The following is a 15,074-nucleotide window of genomic DNA, read 5'->3' as shown; positions in this document are numbered from 1 at the left end:
ACAATGACAACTACAACCAAAAAATAGCCGGGCGTTGTGGCGGGTGCCTGTAGTCCCAGCTACTTGGGAGGTGGAGGCAAGAGAATCGCTTGAGCCCAGGAGTTTGAGGTTGCTGTGAGCTGTGATGCTACAACACTCTACCCAGGGCGACAGCTTAAGGCTCTGTCTCAAAAAAAAAAAAAAACAACTGATCACATAGGTAAGTGGTTCTCAAATGTGTTCTATAAATCAGCATCATTGCATCATGTGGGAACTTGTTAGAAATGAAATTTCTTGGTTCAGGGCCCATAGCTCAGTGGTTAGGGCACTGGCCACATACACCGGGGTTGGCAGGTTTGAACCCGGCCCAGGCCTGCAAAAGAACAATGATAACTACAACAACAACAACAAAAAAAATAGCCGGGCATTGTGGCAGGCAGCTGTAGTCCCAGCTACTTGAGAGGCTGAGGCAAGAGAATTGCTTAAGCCCAAGAGTTGGAGGTTGCTGTGAGCTGTGACATCACAGCACTCTATCGAGGGCAACAAAATAAGACTCTGTCTCTAAAAAAAAAAAAAAGAGAAGAAAAGAACTAGATGGTAGAAAAGAAGCAACAATAGGAGACATGAAGATGAAAAGAAAGGCCAGACAGGGTTGGAAGTAGATGGGGCCTGAAGAACCACGGCACTCTACCAAGGGCTACATAATGAGACTCTATCTAAAAAAAAAAGAAAGAAAGAAAGAAAAAATTCTTAGCCTGGCCAATGGTCCACATCTATGGTCCTAGCACTCTGGGAGGCCGAGGCAGGAAGATCTCTTGAACCTAGGAGTATGAGGTTGCTATGAGCTAAGCTCATGCTATGGCACGCTAGCCTTGGGGCAACAGAAGAGTGATACTCTGTCTCAAAAGAGAAGAGTGAAGAGAGAAAGCAAAGGAAGGAAAGAAAAGAAATAAGTGAAAATTCTTGGCTGGGTATGGTGGCTCACGCCTGTAATCCTAGCACTCTGGGAGGCTGAGGTGGATGGATTGCTTGAGCTCAGGAGTTCAAGGAGAGCCTGAAACTGTATCAACTAGAAATAGAAAAATTAGCTGTACATAGTGGTGTGTGCTTATAGTCCTAGTTACTTGGGAGGCTGAAGCAGAAGGATGGCTTGAGCCCTGGAGTCTGAGGTTGCAGTAAGCCATGATAACAGCACTGCCCTCTATCTGTGCTGAAAGAGCAAGACTCTCAAAAATTAAAAAGAAATGGGTTGGGCACAGTGGCTCACGCCTATAATCCTAGCACCTCTGGGAGTCCGAGGCAGGTGGATTGCCTGAGCTCACAGGTTCAAGACCAGCCTCAGCCAGAGAGAGACGCTCCCCCATCTGTAAAAATTGCTGGGCATTGTGGTGGGCCCCTGTAGTTTCAGCTATAGGGAGGCTGAAGCAAGATAATCACTTGAGCCCAAGTGTTTGAGGTTGCCCTGAGCTATGAGGCCATGGCACTCTACTGAGGGAGACAAAGTGAGACTCAGTCTCCAAAAATTGAAAAGAAAAGTCTCAGGCACCATTCACAGATCCCCTAAGTCAGAAACTCTGGAGTTGGAACTCAACAGTCTGTGTTTTAACAAACCCTTTAGGGCTCTGATGCACACTAAAGTTTGGGAATCATTCACCCCAGCATTGACTGTGTTTCATTTGATCATATGTTGATTATAAATGAAAAGGATAAATCATTTCCTCTTGACTACTCCCTGCCCACCATCTGCTTGATTACACTAAGCACCTTAGCTGCCATCTGGAGCAATGGGAAGCTACTGAGGGAAGGAGACCAGGTAATATGGTCCATAAATACTATACCCATTTTCTGTGTGTGCGATGATGTGTATGGACAGAGGCTCATGCTTCAAGGTCTACAGACAGACTCAAGAGTGTCCATAGAATCAAGCTTATAAAACCATGAACAGTTGTATTCCTCTTGGGGAAAAAATGATAGGTAAGAATTGTGACCACCCTCCTATATTCACACAGGGAATACATGGAAAATAAAAGGCATATTGCTCTTACTCTCATCTATCTGGGAAGATGTGAGAGGGAGGGCTACAAGCACTGGCTGCACTCCCTTCTTATACTTCAGACCACATCATCTCTCAAATTAGTTTACAACTCTGATTTTGGCCTAGTATTCAAAAACCATATTTTCAGTTATCTGTGGGGGACCATATTCCAAGTATTACTGAACTGTGTCTGCAAACTGTGTCCTCTCCAACTTTAATAAACATTTTAAGTGTAAGATACTGTTAGGATTCTGTAAGAAATAACCAGAAGATCTACACCCACCTTGCTAAAACTGAATCAAGGCTCAATTAGGCCCTCAGTGTTCTCCCTTTCACCTCCAGCCATGAAGGTGTAAGGAAATAGAGCAAAAGGGCAACTTCCCACTCTTTAGTTATCAACTATATGAATGGTCCCTGACTTATGATGGTTAGACTTGGGAGTTTGGGTTTTATGATGGTGTGAAAGTGATATGCATTCATTAGAATACATATTTTGAATTTTGATCTTTTTCTGGGCTGGTGATAGGCAGAACAATACAACTTCAAGATCCCAAGTGATCACAAGAGTAAACAATTGATACTGTACAGCAGGGGTTTCAAACCTTTTTTTTAATTTTTCTCTGCTACACATCAGAATAAGAGTTGTCTTGGGCCACACATCAAATACGCAAACATTAATGAAATTTGATTAGCAAAAAAAAGGTCCATGCATATTGCTTGTGATATCTGACACTACAGATAAGCAAAAAAAGTCCCCACAAAATCAGCATGCAGCCCACGGGCGTAAGTTGGACACCCCTGCTCTAAAATGTACTATGTTGCCAGATGATTTTGCACAACTATAGACTAATGTAAGTGTTCTGATCACGTTTAAAGTAGGCTAGTCTAAGCTATGAGGTTCAGTAGGTGAGGTGTATAAAATACACTTAGGCTTGGTGCCCGTAGTACAATGGTTACGGCACCAGCCACATATACTGAAGCTGGTGGGTTAGAACCTGGCCTGGGCCAACTAAACAACAGTGACAACTGCAACAAAAAATAGCTGGGCCTTGTGGTGGATGCCTATAGTCCCAGCTACTTGGGAGGCTGAGGCAAGAGAATCACTTAAGCCCAAGAGTTTGAGGTTGCTGTGAGCTGTGACGCCATGCACTCTACCCAAGGCAACAGCTTGAGGCTCTGTCTCAAAAAAAAAAAAAAAATACACTTCGACTTGTGATGTTTTCAATTTATCATGAGTTTATCAGATCATGGTTCCATTGTGACTAAAAGATCATCTGACCAAGGAGGCCAGAGCAACCAATTCTGAACCTGACTCAGCAAGGTCATGTTATTACTGTGCTTGAATGGTAGATCCTTCTTGGCCAATTCTTTTTTTTTTATAAGTGTGTACATTTTTTTTTTTTTTCAGATTAGCATGAGGGTACAAACGATTAGGTTACAATGCTTGCAATAGTTAGGTAAGGTCCCTGTTACAATTGTGTCCCCACACCCAGGAGGTATGCCATATACCCTTACATTGTGCCCATTAGGTGGGAGCACACCAATCCCCCTCCCTCTTCCCCTCTCCTCCCTCCTTCATTCCCCCCCATCTTGAATTAAATTGGGTTTTTCTTTTGTGTGGGCATGTATTAGTTAGTTTAGGCAAATCTTCTAAGCCTAAGAAGTGCCCATGGGATCCTGTAAGGTCCCATGTCTCTCTTAAGTGAAACTGCCTGCTTCTTTCACATGAGATAAAATGTAACAGCATCTGAAACCTTAGCACCTCACAATAACTATTTCATGGTTTGGTGACAAAGAGGAAAAGGCTGCCCTAGAAGAGGAGTCAGTGCTGGGCTTCCAGAACATGAACTGGACGTGGTGGTAGGTATGCCGTCCTAGAACTGGGCAACAGAGGAGGGTACGAAGGAACAAGTAATCAGAAGACAAAGCAGAAGAAAGCTGGCTCCTCACCAGGGGTCTGGAGTCTTCACAAGGCCAGCAAAATATTTAGCACAATTGCTAGTACTTGCAAGACACCCCTGAACCAGATGTAGTCATGCTCTTGCCCACTTCTCCAATCCCTGAATGTGTCTTACGGCCCCACCCTGCACAACAGGCAGCTGCTACTAGTTAGTGTGAATTCACACATGACATCCTGGGGCCAAGGCAGTCCTACATAAATATTTCTGAGGCTCTATTTTGAGAAAATAACTTGGGAGAAAAATGAAGTCCCATTGTCTCCCACATTCAGGGACACATAAGCTCCCAGTGTGATTAGAGAAGCTTAAGGCTGCTCAGAATGACTCATATTCTATTTTACTGTTGTTATTAAGACAAGTCTTACTTTCTCGCCCTTGATAGAGTGACATGGTGTCATAGCTCACCTCAAACTCTTAGGCACAAGCAATCCTCTTGCCTCAGCCTCCGAAGTAGCTGGGATCACAGGTGCTGGCCACAATACCTGGCTATTGTATTCTATTTTTTAAAATTTAGTTGCCAAATAAAAGTTGTATATATTTGTTGTGTGCAACATGATATTTTGAAATATATATACTTGTACATTGTGGAATGGCTCAGTTGAGCTAATCATCGTATGCATTGCCTCACATGCTTACCACTTAAAATCTACTCTCTCAGAGATTTTCAAGAATACAATACATCGGGCAGCGCCTGTGGCTCAAAGGGCTAGGGCTCTGGTCCCATATGCCAGAGGTGGTGGGTTCAAACCCAGCCCTGGCCAAAAACCACAAAAAAAAAAAAAAAGAATACAATACATTGTTAACTATAATTGCCATGTGATGCAGTAGCTCTCTTGAATTTGTTCCTCCTGTCCACTGAAATTTTGTACCCTTTGACCAACATGTCCCCAGCCTATCACCCCCCACCCCATCCCAGCCCCTGGTAAACACAATTCTACTCTCTCCTTCTGTCACTTCTATTTCTTTTAGGTTCCATATAAAGGAGAGATTACCCAGTAGTTGTCTTTCTGTGACATAATGTCACATGCCTTTCACTTAACAATGTCTTTCATGCCAGGTGCTGTGGCTCACACCTGTAATCTCAGGAAGGCCCGAGGCCAGCGGATTGCTTGAGCTCAAGAGTTTGAGACCAGCCTAAGCAAAAGCAAGAACCCCATCTCTAGAAGATAGCTGGGCATGGCTTGGAGCCTGTAGCACAAGCAGCTAAGGTGCCAGCCACATACACCAGAGCCGGTGGGTTCGAAGCTAGCCCCCCAAACAACAATGACAACTACAACCAAAAATTAGCCAGGTGTTGTGGCAAGTGCCTGTAGTCCCAGCTACTTAAGAGGCTGCAGCAAGAGAATCACTTAAGCCCAAGAGTTGGAGGTTGCTGTGACGCCACGCCATTCTACCCAGGGTGAAAGCTTAGGACAGAGTCTCAAGCTACTCGGGAGGCTGAGGCAAGAGGATTGCTCAAGCCCAGGAGTTTGAGGTTGCTGTGAGCTATGATGCTAGGGCACTCTACCAAGGGTGACAAAGTGAAACTGTCTCCAAATAAATAAATAAATAGATAAATAAATAAGTAAATGTGTGGATCTAACTTTTTTCATGGTGTTATTTTCCCAGCTCAAGACGTGACTCATCCACAAAAAAACTTCAAAAAACTTTTTTTCAGCTGGGCGTGGTAGCTCACGCCTGTAGTCCCAGCGCTGTGGGAGGCTGAGGCGGGTGGATTGCCTGAGCTCAAGTTTAAGACCCGTATGAGCATCAGTGAGCCAGAGTAAGACCCCGTCTCTACTAACAACATCAAAAACAGCCAGCACCCCAGGAGAAGGAAGAAAATCGACAAAAAAGGAGTACTTCAAACAAAGAAGAATGAACAAGCACACTGAAATTAAAAAAATAATAATAAAAAAACAAAAACAAAAAAAAACTTTTTTTTCAGTCTTCCAGCAAGATTCCTTCTCAATGATGCATCCTTTCCCCTCAGGCTAACATAATCCATTTACCATCTCCCACACTCTGTTTGCTCACTATCCATTCTGTGTTTTCCCTTATGCCACACACTTGCCCATAATGCTGCCCTTGTCCCCCTTGCCACTGCAAACCATAACTATGATGATACCTTAGGGTCTCTCTCAAACCAAAAGGTACCTTTGTTTCTTTATTTTTATTTTAGACAGAGTCTCACTTTGTCGCCTTTGGTAGAGTGGCGTGGCCTCATAGCTCACAGCAACCTTAAACTCTTGGGCTTAAGCAATTCTCTTGCCTCAGCCTCCCAAGTAGCTGGGACTACAAGTACCCGCCACAACGCCTGGCTATTTTTAGTGACAGGGTCTCAGTCTGGCTCAGGCTGGTCTTGAACCTGTGAGCTCAGGCAATGCACCCACCTTGGCCTCCCAGAGTGCTAGGATTACAGGTGTGAGCCACCTCACCCAGTGGACTCAGCATTTTTGAGTTAAGCTGACCTGTAGCTTGTGTTCTCCTGTAAAAATATTTTCCATCTCTCCACCCAGTGCTACGAATCTGCCCTGCCCTCAGAGATTGCATCTGTAGCACAGTGCAGACAAGAGAGGTTCTGCATATATTGACTGATAAACACCTATGTGGAAAGTCTTCTGAGATTACCTTGAATTTTTTTAATTTTAAAAAAAAAATTTTAGATTACCTGGAATTTTAACAGTGGCCTTCCAGAAACAGTACCTTAGCCCAAAAGTGGCAGGAATTTTAGGCATAAGGTAAAAGTAGTAAGAAGAGCAAATGTAGCCGATGACTTTCCAGAGCCCCTTATATCACATTAGATCAATAGTTAACCAGAATTTCACTTTTTCATGGGATTTGGTGGGGAACACTGGCTGACAGTAGAAACCACAATTTCTATATAACATCTGAAGGTCAGTGAAACACAAAGTAACAACCAAATGACTGGTAAATGAGATTGTTTGACCTTGATGACCAGGAATATTAGAAAACTTAAAATAGGGGTATTCAGGTCGGGGATGGTGGCTCATCCCCCGTAACCCTAGCCGTAGCTAAGATGGGAAGATTACTTGAGGTTAGGAGTTTGAGACCAGCCATATCCCATCTCTATAAAAAGTTATCCAGGCACGGTGGTGTGTGAGTATTGTCCCAACTACGCTCGAGGCTGAGGCAGGTAATTGCTTCCCAGGAGTTTGAGGTTGCTGTGGCTATGAGGATGCCAGTGAACGCTAGCCTATGCAATGTTAGCCTACTCTAAATAAACAAGGGTATTCGCAAATGGAATCAAGATGAAGTAAGTATGTGTGCAACCAGTCTAAGGACCTGAAGTTTGCAGACATTTCAAATCCATCTTAATTTCTGTTCCTCTTCTTTCTTGTCTCACCGGACACACTTTTTTATTTTTTCTTTCTGGACACACTTTTTAAACTCCATCTGCTATTTCCTTATTTTTTCATGGAGCCATCCCTGAGTAAGCAATTGTATAAAGTTATACATTACAGATGCTTAAAATTAGACTCTTTCCGCTCCTGGTTATGTATGTGATTTGACCTATTAGTGCTGGACCCAAGGGAGGACACACTGTTCTAGACAATGTCTTTGGTGCCAAAATGTTAGAAGAATCTGGGCCCATTTCCAGCACTAATGGGCAATTGTTGAAAGTCACCAGAGCCCACAAGGGGAAAAATAGCATCACTGGCAGAGATGGACAAACATCTCCAAACTGGGTAAGTAGGTCACATCTTCCATCATTCTAATAACCACTGCTTAATGTTAGGATGATGGGAAGACAGAAGCTGAGGAGACGAGGCAGTGTGGAGAGGGATATAAATGATTGTATTAGGGCTTTTCCAATTCAATGGGGCTTTCGTCTCTTGACAAATTCTAAGTACTAAATGATGCAATGCAGTGGGCATTTCAGCCTCTTCAGAGAACAAAAAAACATTCCACCCCTCTAGTCTCTACTCAGAACAACAGCACACTACATTCAGACATTGTTTCAGCTCTCAGCTTGTGTGACTAGCCCACGTCCCCTAAAATCATCTAACACATGAATTCTTTTTTGTATCTTAAGATGTATAACCTCTACCTTGTTGAGAAGACCCAAAGGGTTTTTCCCAAAGCCAATATCTGCTTCAAAGGGGAAAGTGTTCTGATTTCTCTGGATAAGATCAGCAAAAATGGTATCTAATCAAAACTCCACAACTTCATGTAACATAGATTGAAAAGGAAGGTCCTTTTCTGTTCTTTGATAGCAACATTAAACAAGATAACACAGTCTTAGGGAAAAAATCCCTAGGCTGCTTTCTAGACCAAATATTTCAGAATTTCTGGAGGCAAAACCAGGTGATTCCAATGTGCTACAAGATTGAGAACCTCTGGTTAGACTATTAAGGGCCATCTGGAGCTCACGTGTTCCAAACAAGACATGGACACCTAAGCAAAAGTGGAATTCTGATAGGAAGAAGGAAGGTGAGGCTGGCATACCCTCTAAGGGTGAAGGACCAGCTCTACTGCTTACAACAGGGACTGTTGCTGCAGAGGGGTAGAAATAGCACTGGATTAAGCATCACAAGACCTGGATCTGGTCCTGCCTCTGCCATTTACTATTTCTGGAAGCTTAATCAAGTTGCTTAACTTCTTGTTTCCCTTATCTGAAAATGGAGACGATGAGATGTGCCATATTTCCCCGTCATATGCCTGATGTGTAAACCACCAAGTACATAGCTGTCAAGAAATAAGAACTGCGTTTCCCAAGACATCACATAGTTTAAGACAATTTCCCCAGTAGGAATAAATACGAAGTGGGTGATGCCGTCGTGTGGCTCATGAACCTACAGTGTACTCATTGTGCTCTAAGGCTATGTTCAGTATCCCTATGATTTCACCGCATGCTCCCCTAAATGTGTACTACAAAGTATCACAGCAGTTGTTGAAAAATCATGGAGTTTATTACATCTTACTCCCATTGTATGGAAAGATTTTTACGTGTATTTTTCAGTGCAAATATTAGCACCATTGCTTAATAAACACAAGGATGATACTATAGAATATGAAAACATTTAAAATTATAACAATACTTTTGCCATTTTTGTAATCCTTTTATTTATTTTAAATAAAATTTTAATTTAGGACAGTTAGATTTGCATAAAAATAGCAAAGGTAATACAGAGAATCCCATATACCCCACTGCCAAATTCCCCTATTAACATCTTACATCAATATGATATATTTGTTATAATTAATGAATTGATAAATTGTTATTTACTGAAGTCCTCATTGTGATTTCCTTAGTTTTTTACCTAATATCTTTTTTCTGTTTTAAGATCTTATCCAGGATACCACATTGCATTTATTAGTCATGTCTCTCTGGATCCCTCCTGGCTGTGACATAATAGTACATTTTAAAATGACGGCATGATCCACAACATCACCACCTGAGGGGACTCAGAGCAGAGCAAAACAACTGCCACTTTCTCATGGTACTCACAATAGAGGCAGGAGTTCATCAACATTAGCATGAAAAGTGTGGATTATTTACAATTTCCTCCCCGACCTTTCAAATTGTGACTTTTGAAATTTGGGGTTGATTTGAGGGGATTGGCTTTATTTCATGTTGTGTGCATAAAGTGACTTTTATATCACATGCTCTAAAATTGCTCAATGTCACATAAAATGCATCCAGCAATATCACACAAATGTAAGGTGGGGCCCCTGATGAGTGAAATACAGATTCCAGACCCCCAGGGTCCAGCTCAGGAGACTGATTTAGAAGTCCAAGATGAGGACACAGCTCTTTGTATTAACATTTTAATATCCAGGTGATTCTGATGCATCTGGGAATCACTAAATCTAAAAGTCACTTCAACCCTGAGGAACAATCCTACAAATTTAAATTCAGTATCCAAGTAACATAGGAAGCCCTAAAGGTGAAATTCACCCTGAGGATAATAATATTTCAGTAAATATATGCCAAGACACATAAATATATGGACATCCTTAAATCCACATGCAGTATGTGCTCCCAAATTCCATTTTTACATTGGTTATTTGAAACCTAAAATATATTTGCTTGGAATGTGGTGAGGAATTGGGTAAGTTTTCTTAACAACCCACCAAAATGTGTTTCCAGCCACATGCAAGTAAAAGAGCAAGTCTTTGCAATGAGCAATGTAAAAACAATCTTCTGGTAACACTAGTCACAAAACAGAACAAAGGAGGGTGGTGCCTGTGGCTCAAAAGAGTAGGGCACTGGCTCCATATGCCGGAGGTGGTGGGTTCAAACCCGGCCCAGCCAAAAAACTGCAAAAAAAAAAAAAAAACAGAACAAAGGGGCAGTGCCCATAGCTGAGTGGGTAGGGCGACAGCCACATACACTGAGGCTGGCGGGTTCAAACCTGGCCCCATCCAGCTAAAACAACAATGACAACTGCAACAACAACAAAAAATAGCCGGGCTTTGTGGCGGGCGCCTGTAGTCCCAGGTACTTGGGAGGCTGAGGCAAAAGAACCACTTAAGCCCAAGAGTTGGAGGTTGTTGTGAGCTGTGAAGCCACGGCACTCTACCCAGGACAACATAGTGAGAGTCTGTCTCAAAAAATGAAACAGAACAAAGGGAAAATGAGTAAGAAATACTCTATTTATCTTCAGTGATGAGGTTAATACAATGACAAAAAAAAAAAATAAGAAGGCAGGTAGAGTTATTGAGGGACTTTCTGCATTTTTTCAAGAGTTCCAAAGGTTGTTAGATTGTTTTTATCCTAGGATCCAAAGCTGCCTTTTCTCTTAGGGCTATCTACTTGGCTTACCACAAAATTTAACAATGCAGCTTAGATTTACCCTGATTTTCATCCTAAGTGCACCTTAGAATTACCCGTGGAGCTTAAAAAAACCCTGATATCTATGCCTGTTAGTCTATTACGACAGCACAGAAAAGTACCGCACAGAAATACCACACAGACCAAGGGACCGAACAGAAAATTTATTTTCTCATAGTTCTAGAGGCTGGAAGTCCAAGATCAAGGTGCTGGCAGGCTCGGTTTCTCCTGAATCCTCTCTCTGGCTTGCAGACAGCCACCTCTACACTGCGTCCTCCCGTGGCCTCTTCTCTGTGCATGCACTCCTGATGCTCCTTCCTCTTCTTATAAGGACACCCGTCATAGTAGGTTGGGGACCCTATGGCTTCCTTTAACCTCAATTATCTCTTTAAAGGCCCTATCTCCAAATATAGTCCCACTGGGAGTTAACATAAATGGGGGGAAACAATTCAGTTTATAACACAGTGCCTTACCTCAGATCAATTAAATGGAGAGGGGGGCAAGCACTGGTATTTTGAAAGGAGCTTTCCAGGGTTAAGAATCACCAGTAAGGCATGAGCTTCGGAGCCCACCCTGCACTCGCCTTGGGCTTCTGCCATTTACTAGTTTGACATATGTGGGAAAGTGCCCTGATCTTGAATCACAGTTTCCTCTATTGTGAAATAGGATGATCTTAGTACACAGGCTTCTTATGAGAATTGAGACTGTGCACAAAAAGCACTTAGTACCTGCCAGGGAGTAGGAGGTACCCCTGGATACGGGCAGTTGCCACGGCAGCCTCTGTTGATGAGATTTTCTTGAGATACCAGACAAGAGTTGGAAGAAGAGGGGAGCAAGAAACAGTGTTTATGTTGAAAATATTATCTGAAGTGGAATTAAGTAAACTTAATCTTGAAAGAGAAGGAGATTTGTTAATAAGTTTAGGTGTCTTCTCCCTGCCTGAGGATAAAGAGGCAATTTTCTCCTTGGGCATCAGGTGGCGCCAGGAACCCACAAACAAGAATCCATCTGTGGCCAGGAAAGTGGATTGCGAGAAAGGAAAAGCTGAGTCTGAGGCACCTATCAACCTGACACAGCTGCCACTTTGCATAGATAGGGTGTCTTACATCAGAGGTCTACATTTCCTTTCTTTTCTTTTTTTTTTTTTTTTTTGAGATAGAGTCTCACTATGTCACCCTTGGTAGAGTACCATGGTGTCACAGCTCACAGCAACCTCAAACTCTTGGGTTTAAGTGATTCTCTTGCCTCAGCCTCCCAAGTAACTGGGACTACAGGCACCTGCCACAATGCCCAGCTATTTTTTTTTGTTGTTGCAGTTGTCATTGTTGTTTAGCTGGCCCAGGCCGGGTTCGAACCCGCCTGCCTCGGTGGGTTCGAGCCACTAAGCTACGGGCACCAAGCCAGAGCTCTGCATTTCAATATGGACTAATCTGTCGTCTCTAGATCTTTTCCTAATTATTTTTATATCAAGGTATATGTTTAAACATGCATATTGTATTGTTACAGCAGTATTTAAGTATATAGCCTATAATAAGTAAGCTCACAATTAACATACCAAACCAGACAAGTCATTTCTGCTGGTAAATATGGCAGTGAAGCATGGCCCCTGGTAAAGAGAAAAAAGACAAAGGTGTGAAGACAACTGTGGCAGAGACAGGTAATTGCCTGCCTCAATATCACTCACCCTCTTAGAATTCTGGAGATTTAGCTGGGCATATGGCTGCTTTCAGTACAGATTATAATTCCTGGGCCAAGCATGGAGGCTCACACCTGTAATCCTAGCACCCTGGGAGGCTGAAGTAGGAGGATCACTTGAGCTCAGGAGTGCAAAACCAGCCTGAGCAAGAGCAAAACCCCATCTCTATTAAAAAAAAAAAAATGAGTGTTCCCCTCCCCATCTAATTGCTCTGAGAAAAATTAGCTAGGCATGGTCCTATCATCCTAGCTATTTGGGAGGCTGAAGCAGGAAAATGGCTTGAAACCAAGAGTTTGAGGTTGCAGTGAGCTGTGATGATGTCACGGCACTCTAGCTAGGATCAAGAGCAATACTGTCTCCAAAAAAATGTTGGGGGGAGTATAATTCACCTTCCTTAGCTGGGGGTGGCCATGTGGCTAACCCTTGGCCTGTGGGACATGAATGGAAGTGGCAGCTTGTGGAGAATTTCCTGGTGAGGCAGATGGATCTTCCTCCACTCCCTGCCTGGAACACGGTTGTGATTCCTGGAGTTCCATCTTGCTCCTAAAGGCTGGGGCTGTACCCTAGGAAAGTCAGAGTTGTAAGCTAGAATCAGCCTGGGTCCCAGGTGACTATACAGGCTCCCTAGAAACCCTGAATGTCTACCTCTGGTGTTTTAAGTGAGAAAGCAATAAGTTTAAATTAAGTGTAAGCCATTGTTAGTTTGAGTCTCTGCTACTCTTTGCCAAACATACAACTGGTAATGTATACTAAGACCCTGAGTTTTGTTTTTAAAAGACTATTTTGTAGAAAAAATGTTAGATGGAAAGAGTGAAATAGAGAAGATGGTGACGTGGTGATGGGGAAACAAAGACAACTCCAAACTTTTAAGATTGAGTGACTGCCAGGTACGGCAGCTCATACCTGTCATCTCAGCACTCTGGGAGGCCAAGGCAGGAGGATCACTTATGGCCAGGAGTTTGAGACCAGCCTGAGCAAGAGTGAGACTCCATCTCTACAAGGAAATAGAAAAATTAGCTGTGCATAGTGGCATATGCCTGTAATCCCAACTACTCAGAAGGCTGAGATAGGAGGATCACTTGAACCCAGGAGACCGAGGATACAGTGAGCTATGATGACGCCACTGCACTTTACCCCGGGCAACAGACCAAGAGCAAGACCTGGTCTCAAAAAAAAAAAAAAAAAAAAAGACTGGGGAGCATCATAAGTTGAATAAGAAGGGGGAAATGTTGAGAATACAGCAAAAATAGTGTATATTTAATTCTTCTTTCAGTGTTGTCTGAAAAGGAGAAGGGGACAGTCTTTAGTGGGAGGATGAAGGTGAAGACGGGCATCCTGTGAGCTGCTGGGCATCCAGCACAAGCTGAAATCTGCCTATTCAGCTTTTTCTGGGTTTTGCTGCCTGAGTCCCTGTGTCACCAAGCAGTCACCAAGACCATCTCAGGTTCAATGCTTTACTAGAAAGACTCACCAAATCCAGAAGGCTCTTCCCCCTGGCTAGCTTCCACCCAAGATTTTCTCCCATTTCCCCTTTCCGTCCCTTTCTCTCTGCTCCACTTGTTCCAAGACCTCATTACAGTTTATTACAATTGAGGGCAGTGCCTATGGCTCCAGGAATAGGGTGCTGGCCCCATGTACCAGAGGTGGCAGGTTCAAACCCGGCCCTGGCCAAAAACTACAGTTTGTTACAATGAAAGGACACCAGTTAAATCAGCAAAGGAAAAAGGCAACATGGTGTAGAGTTCAGGAGAGACCAGATACCAGCTTCTGGTTTCCTGTCCAAATTACATCACAGACAGTGCTTAATTCTCTCAGCAATAATGTGTGACAACACTTTCAAAATGTTGTCAACCAAAGAAACTCACCCAAGCCTTGGAGTTCAGAGTTTTTATTGCAGGTTAGTCATGTAAGGGTGGAGCGCCCACCTGAATGACTTTATCTACTCAATCTCCAGACCTCCCAGAAGTCAAACTGATACAGCCTGCCCCAGAGCCCCTAATCATATAAAGACAGGTGCTCATTGCACAGAACATTACTACCATAAACTATCTTTGTCAGGTATACAAAGACACGCTTATCAGGCAGGATATTTGAAGGACTTAGGGGTTATCTCCCAGGAGCCAATCAAACACTAGTCCTGAAGACCCTTGAAATGTGCAGGGTTTGGGCAGCCCAGGCCTGGTAAGGTAACCCTTTACTGACAAGGACCTTTATAATAAAACCCCATTACCCGAGCTAGCTTCTAAAGACCACCACTCCTTGCATGAAGAGTCCAACCAAACCTATTTCTAATAGCCAACAATGTGTCTAACATCAAACGTACTCAATGAATGAGTGAATACTGACACCATTTAAGATGAGAGATCTGTGTCTTAGAGCTGCCCAGTTTTTCTAGCTAAGCCCTGTAACTGAGCCCATTCCTACAGCTCTTCCCCCTCGCTAGCTTCCTCCCAAGACTTTCTCCCATTTCCTCTTTCCGTCCCTTTCTATCTACTCCAATTGTTCCAAGACCCCTAAGACCCAGAAGCCACTTTGTCCCCACCAAGGAAGCCATCCATGTTTGATTACTTCCATCCGGGGCCAGAACTGGGAGACCCAGGAGCATGCTCTTTAAGATGGTGCTCACTC

Source organism: Nycticebus coucang, chromosome 18, assembly GCF_027406575.1.
Source record: "Nycticebus coucang isolate mNycCou1 chromosome 18, mNycCou1.pri, whole genome shotgun sequence".
Classification (NCBI taxonomy): Eukaryota; Metazoa; Chordata; class Mammalia; order Primates; family Lorisidae; genus Nycticebus; species Nycticebus coucang.
This window is presented reverse-complemented; position numbering follows the sequence as displayed.